The following is a 13,838-nucleotide window of genomic DNA, read 5'->3' on the forward strand; positions in this document are numbered from 1 at the left end:
GTGAAGATCTTACCCTCGAGTTTGTTTTCAGCCATGGAGATTTTTAAATTTTTTTATTTTCTCTATATCATTCACGAAAGAGTTGGGTTTATATTATGTATCAACATTTGGTGTTTCTAAGATTTGAAACATGAATGTCTGTGTACTTTTCATATATAGCCGTGTCTTATATTTTATTTTGATATTGTGTAGTTTATTATCTTAAAGAAGATGTTCAGACGAGGCTAGTCAAAGAGTTGCCTTCATATGCAGATCCGGCCTTTTACTATGTAAGCATTTTTCCCTTTTTTTTCCTTTTTCTAAGTTTATATACAATATGATGAAATAAGGGAGAATACCACACAATCAATGAACTTGGTGAATTTTCCAGGCTCACATAGAGCAAATACTCAGGAATTTTAAAGATAAGTGTAGAGATGATGAGAATAAGAGGAAAAAGGAGAAAAAACTTTCAGATGTGAGTAGTAATATATGTCTAATTATTCACCAATTTTCTTTCCTTTCTGAACTAGCATTTTTATGGTTTAGATCCTTTAGTTTTCTGAATTAACACTCAAAATATGTGATTTATGCTTTTTTCAGAAACTTGCTGCAAGAAATGCTGCAATGAAAAGTAATCTTCCTAAGGTAATTCACTTTTCACATTTACATCACAAATTTATGAATTTGATATATTTATAAGTTTAGAAAAATGTCATAAATGTATAATTTTTTTGTGGTGATCAAAATGCAAGTTTTTGCATAGGTTTGACTACTTTGCTTTTTTAATTTTAACTGAGAAGTACACATCAACATGTCAAATAAACATCAACAAACAACATCACACTTCAATTGTTCAAATCACATGGGAACGGTTTCGATTAATCTGTTAGTCGTGTGCAATTTTTTGAGATCTATAACTCATGTGCAATTTTGTAATATAGGGTTGCAGCCCAGGGTTTTACCTTGAAAGATCAGCAAGTGATTTTGTACGGTATTGTGATGCTATAAAAGTAAAAATTGCCAAACCACTGTTAACACCCCGCGAGGACTGCAAGGACCTATTTGTTCTTTATTCCGCCATGGAAGTTACAAAAAGTCCTCTTTTTCTGACAAGGGTATATAATGATAAATATGCAGTTATTTATATCAATTCGAAGGAAGATTTGTATACATGGGGTTACATGCCCTTCGACATCAAATGTAATCAAACTCTTTCGTTCGGAAGATGACACAGAATCCTTGGGAAAAGATCGAGGAGGAGTCGGACATAATTTTGATAGTTTCGAAAAGTTAAAGAAGCAAATCATGAAAATGTCTTTGTTTAGGCATCTAAAACCTGAGTTTGAGGAACTTAGGCTATCAGAGTCTTATGAGGGCATGCGTAAGCATACAGGGGATAGGAGCAATATACCATTAGGAAGATTCCAATTAGAGGATGCTATATATACACTTTGTGAGTCAAATAAAATAGAAGATATAGCCAGAGCAATGACCATTTCAATCGAAATGATTTCCGAAGTTATCCGCCTTAGGTTAATGAAAGAGTTTGTTCATTTACACTTTGAAGGTGGAAAAGCACCTGGTGCTTTATTAACAAACCTCCAAAATAATTGGAACACACTGTCAAAACAACTTTTGAATTGGATAAAAACACATAAGGACTTCACAATTACAGTTGGCCACAAAGAATATACTGCCAAAGAAGTTTCTCATGCCCTCTTGGTTGCCAAGCCTCTTAAGCCCACAGAATGTAAGTCTTGCATAGCATGATTGTGGTGGAACTTTATTTTTTTTTTTAAGTCAAAGCTCATTTTTATATTTGTTTCTTCAGAACAAAAGACTGAAATGTAGTTCCATTAAACAGAGAGCATCTTCGAGTCTGGGAATGTTTTCTTGCATAGTTCAGGTGATAGTCCCTTATCTGATTATTGTTATTCTGCTTCTTCCTTTTGTCCACTATATATGTTAATCTATCCAAATGTTACTGTGTTTATAAGCTACAAACTTTTAGCTAATATCCTTATTAGCATGTTAAACCCTGACTAAGATTGTTTAAGCATGTGCATTTTTCGAGAAAGATGGTCTATTGCTGGTGTCTCAATCAATCTAAACCCCTTCTGAGTATCTTTTTGCATGAGTCTAGCCAACCCCAGCTTGCATAAAGGTATATGTGCTTCATATGCAATAGTCAACTGTGATGATCAACTGTTGACCTTATGGATTGACAATTTTTCATTAATAAAACTATGTAAACTCTTCGTATATAACGTGCGGTGTGTATGCGCGCAACACAATATTGTGTTAATTGCTGCCAAGGTTTCAATTATCCCTGTCTTGCATATATACTTCTCATATTTTTTGGGAAGATTGTGTAACAGCTTACAGTGGTGTTTGACTGATTGTGAGTTGAAAGCCTACACAGTTGTGAAAGGCTTTCCTGGGGTGAGGCTAGGCATTACCCTAGTGGCTGCCTCAGCTGAGACACATTCTATTGCATCAGGTGCACAACCAATACAGATGAACCTCACTACTGTGATTTCCTCACTACTGTAATTTCTATGTAGGACTCTGCTCCTATAACAACATATTGCAAACTTCGTCAGATTCAGATGACCCTATAGAATATGATGACAAAAGTAATTTAACGGGTATCTCAAAGATGGAAAGGATGTTTACAAGTGGCGTGCTTGATGAATTAAAGATACATTCAATTATAATAACCAGGTAGGTGTGGAAAGATTTAGTTTATGTGTATTTTAGTAGAATGGTGTATTAATCTTTTGACTTGTGATTTATTTTTTCTCGCCCAGTTCAGCATGATAGAGCTTTCAAGATGGTGCTTATAGCTAAGAGATAACTCTTTGAATTTCGAGCAATAGTATCTTCATTTTTCTGTAGTTAAAAGGATTAGAGGGCGTGCTAGAACTGATATGCTCTTTCATGTGAAATTAATGGTGTCTCTCTGTCAGGGATAGCAAGGTCTTTAAAAAGGTAGCAAAACCTAAATAAGTTAAAATTGAGAAATGGCTAAATTGGCTACAATTAATTAAAAAATATGTATTGGGAGGTTGCCTCGTCATTCTTTTAAAATTTAACGTTGTTAAATAATTAATTGACTACAATTGATTAACGAATATCAATTGGGAGGTTGCTTTTTCGTATTTTTTAAAGTTTACGTTGTAAAATTAGGATGCAAGATTTCTAATGTTGAAGGAGGACATTTGTTATAGGGTCTTTCTCCGAGAACAGGACAAAAATATATCTCCCATTTAAGCTCTGTTTTCAAGTCTAGATTCCGTACAGCGTCTGTGCTGTATACCTGTTATTCAGCTTCGCTTGATGTGTTTCATGTATTGTTTTGGCCATCTTTTTTCTGTGATTACAACTGCAAGTTGAAGTCGTGATTGTATTTATTTTTATAATGTTAACCATATGGCAGGTTGAGCGCATTTTAATGTGAACAGGCATTTAGCTGGAGTTTAGTTCATTTTATACTGATGATCAAGAAGACTATAAGGGGTAGGATTAGAGTCTTCTTGGACACCTTTCTGAAGTTCGCATCGTTTATTCGTCTCTCTTTATTCAAGAGGTAAATTAGTTTTAGATGACTTGCATCTACTTAATGTTCGATCTTCATAAAACTGGCTTGTAGGTTGTGAATCATTTTATGGGCCTTGTATCCAGTACCACAGATTACATTGAAAGTAAAGGATCAAGTAACAAACCAGAAATGGTTTACTAAAATTGAACTTGAAGGATCACCTGCTCTAAATCAGGACCTTTCACTTAGAAAACCAATTATATTGATGCCTCAGAGAACTGAAAGCCTTGAGTAAGTGCAGCGTCCAGCAGTTTTGCTCATAACCCTGCTGCTTCACTTTTTGCTAATTTATTACTGTAGCAATCACTGATTTAGTCTACTCTTTTTGCAGCTATTTAAAGCTCAACATCGTTCATCTAACTGTGCAGAACACCTCTTAGTGGTCTATGGATATTTTAACTGTCACGGTGAGAAATTTTTCTGAAACTGGAAGTACGAGTTTTGGTAATATTTGATGAGTACCACTTGTAGATATTGAATTAGTCTGGCTGAACTAAATCAAATATAAGCTTACGCGCAGGAACACTCCAACTTACTAAAGAAATTTATAGTAACTTAGTAGAGGACTAGAGGTGGGAAAATATGATTTTATTATTATGTTATTTATGTGGTTCTCATAATATATTTAATGATATATTTTTAAATATGATTTACAAATTGGCTAGAATAAATCAAGAGAGAATAAATTTATAATGCTATGTCGAAAATTGTAATACGATAGTGGTATTGGCTAGAATGAAGATATTTTACTTTGAATTAGGAGATCAGCCGGATTGATTTTTTTACCAGATTGACTTAAGAATTCCTGAGCAAACAGTTTTTTAGGTTTAGTAATAGTGATATTTGCTGCATAGAGAAGAAACAATGGGAGTTGGCTAATATGTAGATACAACTTTTTTCTGATATGCAGGCTATTGTATGTAAATTGAACTATAATCATAGAGTATCAGCTAAATACAGAATGTGCTTTGGAAAATTGTCAGGAACTCCTAATGACATTCCCCCCATTGGAAAATTTCATCGTGCCATCTTTAAATAATGTGATTGAGCATGTAGTTTCTCAAGGTCTTGATGATTCTCAAAGTGCCGGCATATGGATTACTACCAAGGTCTCTGTTTTTATGGTGTTGTCAACTTGTGCCTCCATTATTGTTTCACAACTGACGTTTCTCTTGCAAATCTTCAGGTAAATTCATTAACTTTGTTAAGTTGTTTTCTGACGGGTACAGGCTGCTGGAATTTTCAGAAGGCATCTGGCAAGAGAAAATCACTAATTTAGAATTAATAATTTCTCAACTAAATTAATGTTTACATATTTACCTAGAATAAGCTCCTGTATATCATAATAAACCTATCTTACATTCTCAATAAGAATTAAAGCCTAAAAAGGTAAACTACTGGAAACAGGCTACTTGAACAGTTCTCTAAACAAAACTATCACTATCCTACTTCATCCAAATTCTTATAGATTTTTTCCATATTGTTTTACTATGCGAGTAAAAGCATGCTGCAACTTATAATTATGTGAGTACAAACTATATGGTGTAAGCACAAAAAGAACTTTATATATAATATAATAATGCATATTGTATTCTTAATATATATTTGTGTATATATTGTTATTGTTATAACTATTGTTACAGTTTTCAACTTGTGTATGTGTCAGGTCAATGGTCTATGGCTTTTATAAAGTCCAATAAAATAGGAAAAGGTTAAAGTCCAATACACTAGTAGAAGGTTTTCTCAGTTTGACGCTCAAAAGCTTCACATTTATTGATAAATAAGCGGGAATAGGCAAGAACTTAGGCTGGTTGTACTGAAATCTAGGACCATTGGCTACACTATGCCAGAGCATCTGACAGAGCATGATAGTAGCATTGTTGAGAACAATGTTGATGAGTGCAACTAGGAAGATAGAAAGACTCTCCCCAATCCCTATTACCAAAACATTAGATTTTTTTTGTCAGGTATCAATATGATATTAGTTCCCCAGGTGTTCCATCTCAATTACGGATTACATCTACTAGAGATCTGAACTTAAATCTTACTGTTTCCAATGCTATTGCAAACATGAGATTTCAAGCTTATGCAAGCTGGACAAATTTTTCTAATGTGCATGAATCTTACAAAGCAAGGGTAAATTATTATGAATCTTACAAAGCAAGGGTAAATCATTATTTTCCTTTGTCATTTGTATTTGAACCAAGCAAATGACCCTATTATTTAAAGGCAAATTAATAATATTGTTTTCTATACATTTTTATTTTTTAGGAAGCAGTTTCTTCAACACTTGGTGAAACTCCTATTGTGGACATCCATCACAAGAGGAACTTCTGTGTCAAACCACAAAATAAACTTGTTCAAGACATTTTTGTTCGTGCTACTGAGATCCGGGGACTTCCCAACATAATTAAGATGCCATCTGGTGAAATGAAGCCATTAGAAGTTCCAGTTTGAAGAATACGATTGAAGCGCATTTGAAAGGAATTCATTGCATCGAACCCAGGACAATGGTGACAATCATGGTGTCAGAGGCAGTAGTATGTTTTCCATTTTCTTCTTTAATTTCTTTAATATGATTCTGTAGATCAAGTTTTCATTTTTCATAGGACTGCATCTTTGTCATTATACTTGTGCCTGTTGACTTAATATTATATATTATGTTATTTTAAGAAAATTAAGCATCTTGAGTAGCCGCAGCTGTTAATGTTATCATATTTACTGAGTTTGCTCATGTATGTGTCACCTCTTGTTCTAGAATTATTTTTATCAGGCGGTATTGAGCTTTGAGCAATCCGTGCGCTGGTTTTATTTGATTACAAGTATATAATCTTTAACACATTTGACAAGTATATAATCTTTAACACATTTGAACTGCTTTCTTATGGGGATCTTATGTATCTCTTTTGAAATGTCGGATGTTCTATACATGGAGTACTGGGTGTTTACCAAGTCAAATTTGGCTGTAGTGTGGTGTGGCCATATCTCTCAAAAATAAGTGAAGTGGAACGAAATATTTTTCTTAAAAATTGAATCTTCGGTCATTAATTGCTCTTACTTGGACATTGCACAATAAATCGCATCTGTTGACACCTTGTCAAATTTGAGAAACATATTTGATAATTTCTCTAAATAAGTAATAGTCCTGTTCTCCATTCTTAGACTTTTAGCACTTGCTCTTTTATGTATGTTTCTTTTTACATGGATTGGCTACCTTGCAATATAGGCTATTAGGATTTACTCTTTCTAATAATCTTTACTACTCGTATCAGTTCTCTTTATATAAACATAGATGCTCTCTTAATATCTTTTCTTGATAGATTTTTCTTTAAGTATCAACTTATAAGCTAGTAAGTAATTTCCATTCTTAAATAATCCCAGGGTGATCTTGGATTTAATTTATAAGAATACAGGAAATATGTTCCTGGTCTAGAATTATCTATCATGGTGAATTTTACCCTTTTTGAGTTTATTTTTCATCTCTAAATTTATTTAAAACTATAAAATTGTTTGCAGCTGCACAGATATGATTGCTCCACTTGCACCAATTTCTGGCATATATCTTATTGTTTTTTTAATTTAAATAGGCCGACTACATTGTAGAATTGATAGTAACTGACATGAAGAAAGGTATTTGCCCGTAATGTATCATGCTATTTCAGTTTGCATTTTTTTTTGTTATTTATTTTTTGCCTTTTGATAGATATTGGTTCAGATAGTTCGTAATTTGTATTGTTCCTCAGTCTCCAAACTTTTAGATGTTATGAGATCTCTTGCTACTACATTTTAACATTGAACTTTAAGCTGTTGGGTCTGTCAGCATCTATAAGTCAATCTGGTCTGGAGCAGTTTGGAGCTGCGTGCCTGTGATGCTGTTGAAAACTGGATGCTTTTCTCTGTATCATCAAAACCATGCCCCTCTTAATCTGTTTCCACAAAGGTGATTCCTATTCCACAATTCCTAGTTTGTAAATTTACCTTTATAATACCTGAACAGTGGTAGTAACTTGAACGATCTCTTCTTTAGGTAATCTTTGTTCGACTGTGTATGACTTTTACAGAGTTAGTAGTAACTTGCATATCAAGTTAGGCAGTGAAGATGAGCAAAGAGTTCTGCCTGCATCTGATGCTAGAGTCTCATACGTAAATCGTGAAAGTGGTGAAACTAGTAAGTTACAGGTAAATCTTCTATTTGCATTCAAAGATTATGTTGCATGGGTTGTCCCATGTCTGACAACATTATTGAAATACACATATCATCTAAAAGTTCAACTATCTATTGAATGTAATGCTCTAATGAATCTGGGCTATGCAAAAACCAAGTGGTGACCTGGAAACTTTATTTTGTAAAGCTTGGCTGTGCAGAATTTGATACATATTATTGTGTGGACAGCTGATCTTATTTGGGCCAAGTAGGAATCATCTGAAAAAAAATGACAATATTTGTACCATGCAAGTATCTGTTTCCATCTACTTTAAGAATCTTTTATGCTCCACCACTTGGGTAGACCTCAGACAAGCACCCCTCCAATGCGCAAGCACAGTGGAGGCCCCTAACCTCGGCCATGGGCCATGATACTGTCACATGTCTTATATTACCTCCGTCCCTCTCATTTTTTTACAGTTTTTTTCACATGCTTGACACGCATTTTAAGGCAACTATAAAGTATATCTGCGTAATTTATTTTTAAATTTTTTTTTTTTGTATAAAAGTTTAAACATTATATTTTTATTTAGAAGAAAAAAAATTTAAAAAAAAATTATGCAACTACATTTAATAAGAGCATTAAATTGCGTGCCGAGCCCCCGTCCCCCAATGTAAAGAATTGAGGGGGACGGAGGGAGTAACATTTAAGACACTTAACTGAGTTTTTGCCCAGTAAATGCCTAAATTAGTTGATGAAGACTTGATATCACCACTTTAATCCCAATGCCAGTGTTGCTATCACCTGAACAGGCCTCTAATATAAATCATCTAATATTCAAAATGACTAATGCTATACGAAATGAAAATCTTTACGGCATTGAGGTCTACTAATATGTCTACATACGGGCAATTCTTCTTTATCAGGGGTGCATTAATTTTTAAATTTGGTACAGTTGCCTACCTTTGAAATACAAAGCTGCATCAAGTATGAAAAATATGTTTTATCTGACGGAAACAAATGATATGTTTTAGGTGACCGACAAGTGTTGGAGACTTAAATGAGCCAGAAATCTGGGATTTTGTAGATTTTTACAATAATCTTCAACTAGATTGTATTTCCAAAGTTCCATGGAACACAAGTTGATCCAGAGATACGAATAGAGCAATATTTATATCTAGTATACTTCTTCCTGTTTATGTACAGTATAACACAACTGTAATGTGAAGCGTGCACAACCTCACTCCCCTCTATTTTTCTCTTTTTTTACTGAAAAGAAATCAATATGAAAATGATTTAATTGTTGATTATCTAGTTGAGATGGCAAGAAAATTTGACATTTCTATAACTATCTGTTGAAACTTGAAACATAAACATACGTAACCTATTTTGCAATACCAGTTGTGCCTACTTGGTCAAATTGCATCCTCATGACATTATATGGGTATCACGTGTATCAACCTAAGCCTCACGGATCTTGGGAGCTGCATGTATTCACCTTGAAACTTTTTGGTCAGTGTACCTTGTATCTGTCCAGGTCGTAACATAGTAACTCATTATTTATTCTAGCATATGTATGTGTTTGATGTACCATGATGACAAGGAACTGGATATTTCCACAATTACTTGCATGGGGTCATATCGTGTTTATTATTGAAGAGTTGCTTGCAGAAATAGTCCTTTCATATTTCCACACAAGAGTTACATGGCAATTTTTCCTGTACATTTCAGTCTAAAAGACGTCTCAGAGATTAGGCTTAAGTTGGCAATAGAAACTGCACCTGCTCAAAGTCCACATGTTGTCCTAGGTGTATGGAGCCATCCTCTCTGCAATCGGCAATGCATTTAAAATTCAGGTCAACTCTCTTATGTATTTTACCAAGTAGAATTTGACACTTCTATATGTATATCTGCCTGAAATTATTTGTTTGATACATTAGAAATGTAGACAATTTGATTATGTTCTAACTGCAATCTGAAGGAGGGAAAGATGAAGTATAATTTTCTTTTCCCAGTCAGTTGTTCCTTGTGGAATTTGCATCATGATAAACCTTCTCTTTTTCTGTGTCTACATTTTTACGAGTTGATTATTATACATCTCCCTGCTGGAGGGAGCTAGTTTTATGTAAACATCATAGAATGTGTTATTAGGAACTTGATCCATTTATCACTCTTGCCCTTCTTCTGTTATAGTTTTAGATTTCTCGTATTCCGAAAACCTTTCATGTGCACTCGTATAGAAATGTAGCTCATCGACTGGTAGCTAGTTTTGCTTTGCCTTGTCTATGCCATGTTCCAGAAGCAAGGACTCTCTCTAAATAGTACTCTAAATCTATTACAAGTGTGCAAGATGTTGTATTTCAAGATATTCTCCTTCAAAATCATAAAATTGAATTATCTCTTAAGTACGCAAAATTCATCAATCTTGGAGTAAGACTGTCGCTTCATTTTATCGCTACAACTTTTTGAACAATGCTTGTCTTCCTATGTTCTTATCGTATCAAACTATTTCAGATATACTTTTCTCAGATGTCATCGTGCACTACAAGTTGATGCTAATTCTGGGAACTATATTCTTCAGGTACATCTGAGGAAAATGATGCATAAAGACAGATTTACGAAAAAAAAAGATCAGTCATTCTTTCGACTGGAAACCGTGTCTGGAGAGATGTAATCCATAATCCACTGCATTTGATATTTTGCGTAGATGTGTTGGGCATGACAAGCTCCCCATAAGCTTCTCTCGGTAAATGGTTTGCTGAGCTTTCCACAGATGGACAGTTTAAGCAGCTGCATTCAACGCAGGTAAGTTATTCAATTGTCTCTATTTTTGGAATTCAGAAGTAGTAGATCAATTCTTATCTGCATGGGATATTAGGTATGGTCAAGGAGAAAGACTGGGGTAGGTGATGGAATTAGGCAAGGAACAGAAGCTCTTGGGCAAGGAGTTGTTTTTGGAGTTTCAGGTGTTGTGAAGAAACCTAAGGAAAGTTCCTGAGATAACGGTGTTTTTGGGTTTGCTCATGGGGTAGGACTTGTACAACCAGTTAGTGGGGAACTAGATTTCTTCTCCTTGACTGTTGATGGAATTGGTGCCAGTTGTTCTCGGTGCTTGGAAATTCTTAGCAACAAAACCCCCTGCAGAGGCTCAGAATTCCCTGGCTTATTTATGCCGACAATGTTCTTACTGAGTATTGGAAGAAGGAAGCAGGTACACCATCATAGATCAGATCATGAGTTTTTATCAAGTGACATACATCTTGCATATGTGATGTTGGCTAATCATTAGGATTTATTTGTATACATGGGACACTACTCAAGAAGTTATAATCTACTTTTAATACCGACAAAATAAATTATTTTCAGCTATGAATTAGGAACGCTATTAAATGAGTAAAAAAGTTGACATTGATTTTATTATTCTCATATTTTTGTACTTTGAAAATCTAGTGAAAGTGAGAAGTAATATATCATAATGTTGTATGTAAAAAGATGACCACAGAAGTCGTATGCAGAAGGTAGCACTAGTTCATTACTCTCTTACAGTGAAAACCAATTGTTTTTAAGTTCTTATCATGCTTCTGGTATTAAATAATATCCCCTGTTTAGATGGCCAGGGATTCCGAAGATATGTACATTCTGATCCAGAGTAGTTATAACTTGTGATACATAATTTTGTAGGCTTGAGGTTAACCGCTCTGCTCTTGATGGTGTTGTACCTTGCAGAAGCTAGTCTGACAGTTTTGGATGTACTGAACTATTTCAAGGAGCCCGCAAAGTTTGCGTGGTCTGATTACTATGAGGACCATTTTGTTGTTCCTTTGTGAAGAATTGTGAACAAAAGAATCATGACGTTGCATGTTTGAAAAAACTAAGCCCTGCAGGCTTATTTACATAATAAATACCTGGTCCATATACTCTAAATACAATATGTGAGATTCACATATAACTTTCAGACCCTATGAATTCTAAAAAAGTTGTCAACAATTCCTAAAACTCAACCTTATACACAACTACAGGTCCAAATCTTCTGTTCTTCTATATACAACCACAGCTAAAGAGTTGATTCCAAATTATTCCAAATTAAACCAGTTAATTCAAACGCACATACGTAATCACTTCAAATTTCATTAAAGAAAACAAATCAGAGTTAAACATAATCAAGCAAGAAGCAACTATATCTGCACCCTATATACTCTTCCTCGCTTGTTCTTTTATTAGACTAATAACTTATTATATCATGTGCAATGCACGTGTTAATTATGGGATTGCAAATAAAATATTTGTAATTTTCGTTTACTTTTTTTGAACTGTTTTTATCTTTTTAATTTCATTTTTTTACAAATAGAAACAATCGTAATTCGCGAGTTTAGGCGGGGAAAAGTTGTTTGACGCTGAATTGTCAAAACAAAATATAAATACAATTGTAGATAAATAAACTATGAATCTGTTGGGGGAGGAATTTGGTAGCAATAAAGTTCGAGGTTCGTAACCGGAAACGAGATCTATGATGGTGGTTTTTTCTCGAAAAATATGAATAGTGTTTGTCGGGAAACGTGAACAGTTTTCGGTGGTGGTGATTATTAGTGGCTGAGATTGCTTAAAATTAGTGGTGGCTCCTTTGTACTCTCGCTTCTGACCCCTTACAATTTGCCTACATATCCCTATTTATAAAGAACAAGCCAACGTAGTTCTTGGGGAACAAGAAATCTAACGGGTTTAGATTTCTTGTCCCGAGGCCCAGTAGGAAACCTACTGGAAACTGTCTTCTACTAGTTTTAGGAATGTCCGCCGATGAGACCCAACCACAAAGGCCCAAGGCTCGTCCTTGCTTCGAGACTTCACGGATAAGACATCTTCCTAGCCAAGGATAACCCTCCGCTACCAGCTGTTTCTGTAATCCGTGGACGCAGGTATAGCCGTGGTTCACCCCAAATGTTGAACGCATCCTTGTCCCACAGATAAGGAACCCCTACCAGATTACAGGACAAGTGATCCCAAACTTTTGGGTGCAAAGTGCAGGATACTCCGAAGTCTCCCAACGAGGACACCCGTTGACTACAGAGACAGAGCTCCCAAAGCACACACCAGAATTCACCCCACGTCCCCAATGAGGACACTCATTGACTACAGGAGGAGGTCTTCTGTCCAGGCAAGGCATACCCCTGGAGGACTCTGACCACGGACACCGCCTTCCTGTGGTTGCATTATAGGAAGGAGCTCTTCAATAGAGTACCTGCAACAAATAGGTTAGTAATAATAATCTCCTTCTTCCTTGAATCATCCAATGAACCCGTTCAAGTAACCATGTTGAAGCCTTGTCTAAGCCATCCTTCTTTCTAGGACGCGCCCTAAGACCTTCCATTGGTAAATGGCCAACCCGTATATGGTCATCCCAAGCCTTCCTTTCATCAGGAGGGCACGCCCTTCCATACATAAGAGGGCGCGTGTTATCTTTCAAATCAACAATAAGGAGCCTCTGTCATAAATTTGGGTGCGTCCTCCTGGAATAGACAAGGCGCGCCTTCTATCTTTTTAGCCAAAGAGAACTTATCTTATCTTCTCCTTAATGTTACACACAAATTCCCCAATTAGGTCCAATTGACTCGCAATTGATCCGGCTTTGACCCGAATAATATTTATACCAAATTTCAGGCATAACAACTACCCCAAATTCCATATGCTATTGAAAATGGGATTGGAATTTTTTGTCTTCATTGAAAATTTGTATAAATTTATATATTTCCCATATTATCTTATAAGGAGTGCCTTTAACAGGGCGCCTCCTTCGGAAATTTAGAGTTTTTTCCCCATGGCACATGTTTTTTCAAAAATTTTATAACTCTGAATATCATCAAGGGCGCGCCTTCAAAGGGACATGGCACGTCTTTTGGAAATTTAGGCGTTCTAAAACGGTTCCCCTTCTTTCTCGGGAATCGTGATCGACATGATTGATTTGATTTGATAGGATTGACAGCTGTTCATGTTTATTTCAGCTATAAATACAAAGCAATCTTTCATTTTTACTTTTTACTTTTACCTTCTCATCTCTCTCTCTCTTGAAGAACAAAAACTGCCGGCGACTTCAAGCAATAGCCACTCAGTTCCTG

At 35.3% G+C, this 13,838-nt stretch overlaps 2 long non-coding RNA genes across 3 annotated transcripts; both read left to right on the top strand.

The window, feature by feature from the left end:
• Positions 1-1,031: 1,031 nt before the first annotated feature.
• LOC141683340 (uncharacterized) lies at positions 1,032-2,666 on the top strand. The gene is made up of 3 exons (XR_012560239.1): positions 1,032-1,732; positions 1,814-1,888; positions 2,547-2,666. It is a non-coding gene; the product is annotated as an uncharacterized LOC141683340 (long non-coding RNA).
• Positions 2,667-7,625: 4,959 nt separating this feature from the next.
• LOC141687266 (uncharacterized) lies at positions 7,626-11,565 on the top strand. Of its 2 annotated transcripts, XR_012560981.1 has the most exons (5): positions 7,635-7,762; positions 9,460-9,584; positions 10,310-10,533; positions 10,607-10,939; positions 11,410-11,565. It is a non-coding gene; the product is annotated as an uncharacterized LOC141687266 (long non-coding RNA). The 2 variants fall into 2 exon arrangements; XR_012560980.1 differs by lacking the exon at positions 11,410-11,565 and having other exon boundaries at positions 7,626-7,762; positions 10,607-11,383.
• The last annotated feature ends 2,273 nt before the right edge of the window (positions 11,566-13,838 follow it).

This window comes from Apium graveolens, chromosome 9 (assembly GCF_009905375.1).
Source record: "Apium graveolens cultivar Ventura chromosome 9, ASM990537v1, whole genome shotgun sequence".
NCBI classification, from domain to species: Eukaryota; Viridiplantae; Streptophyta; class Magnoliopsida; order Apiales; family Apiaceae; genus Apium; species Apium graveolens.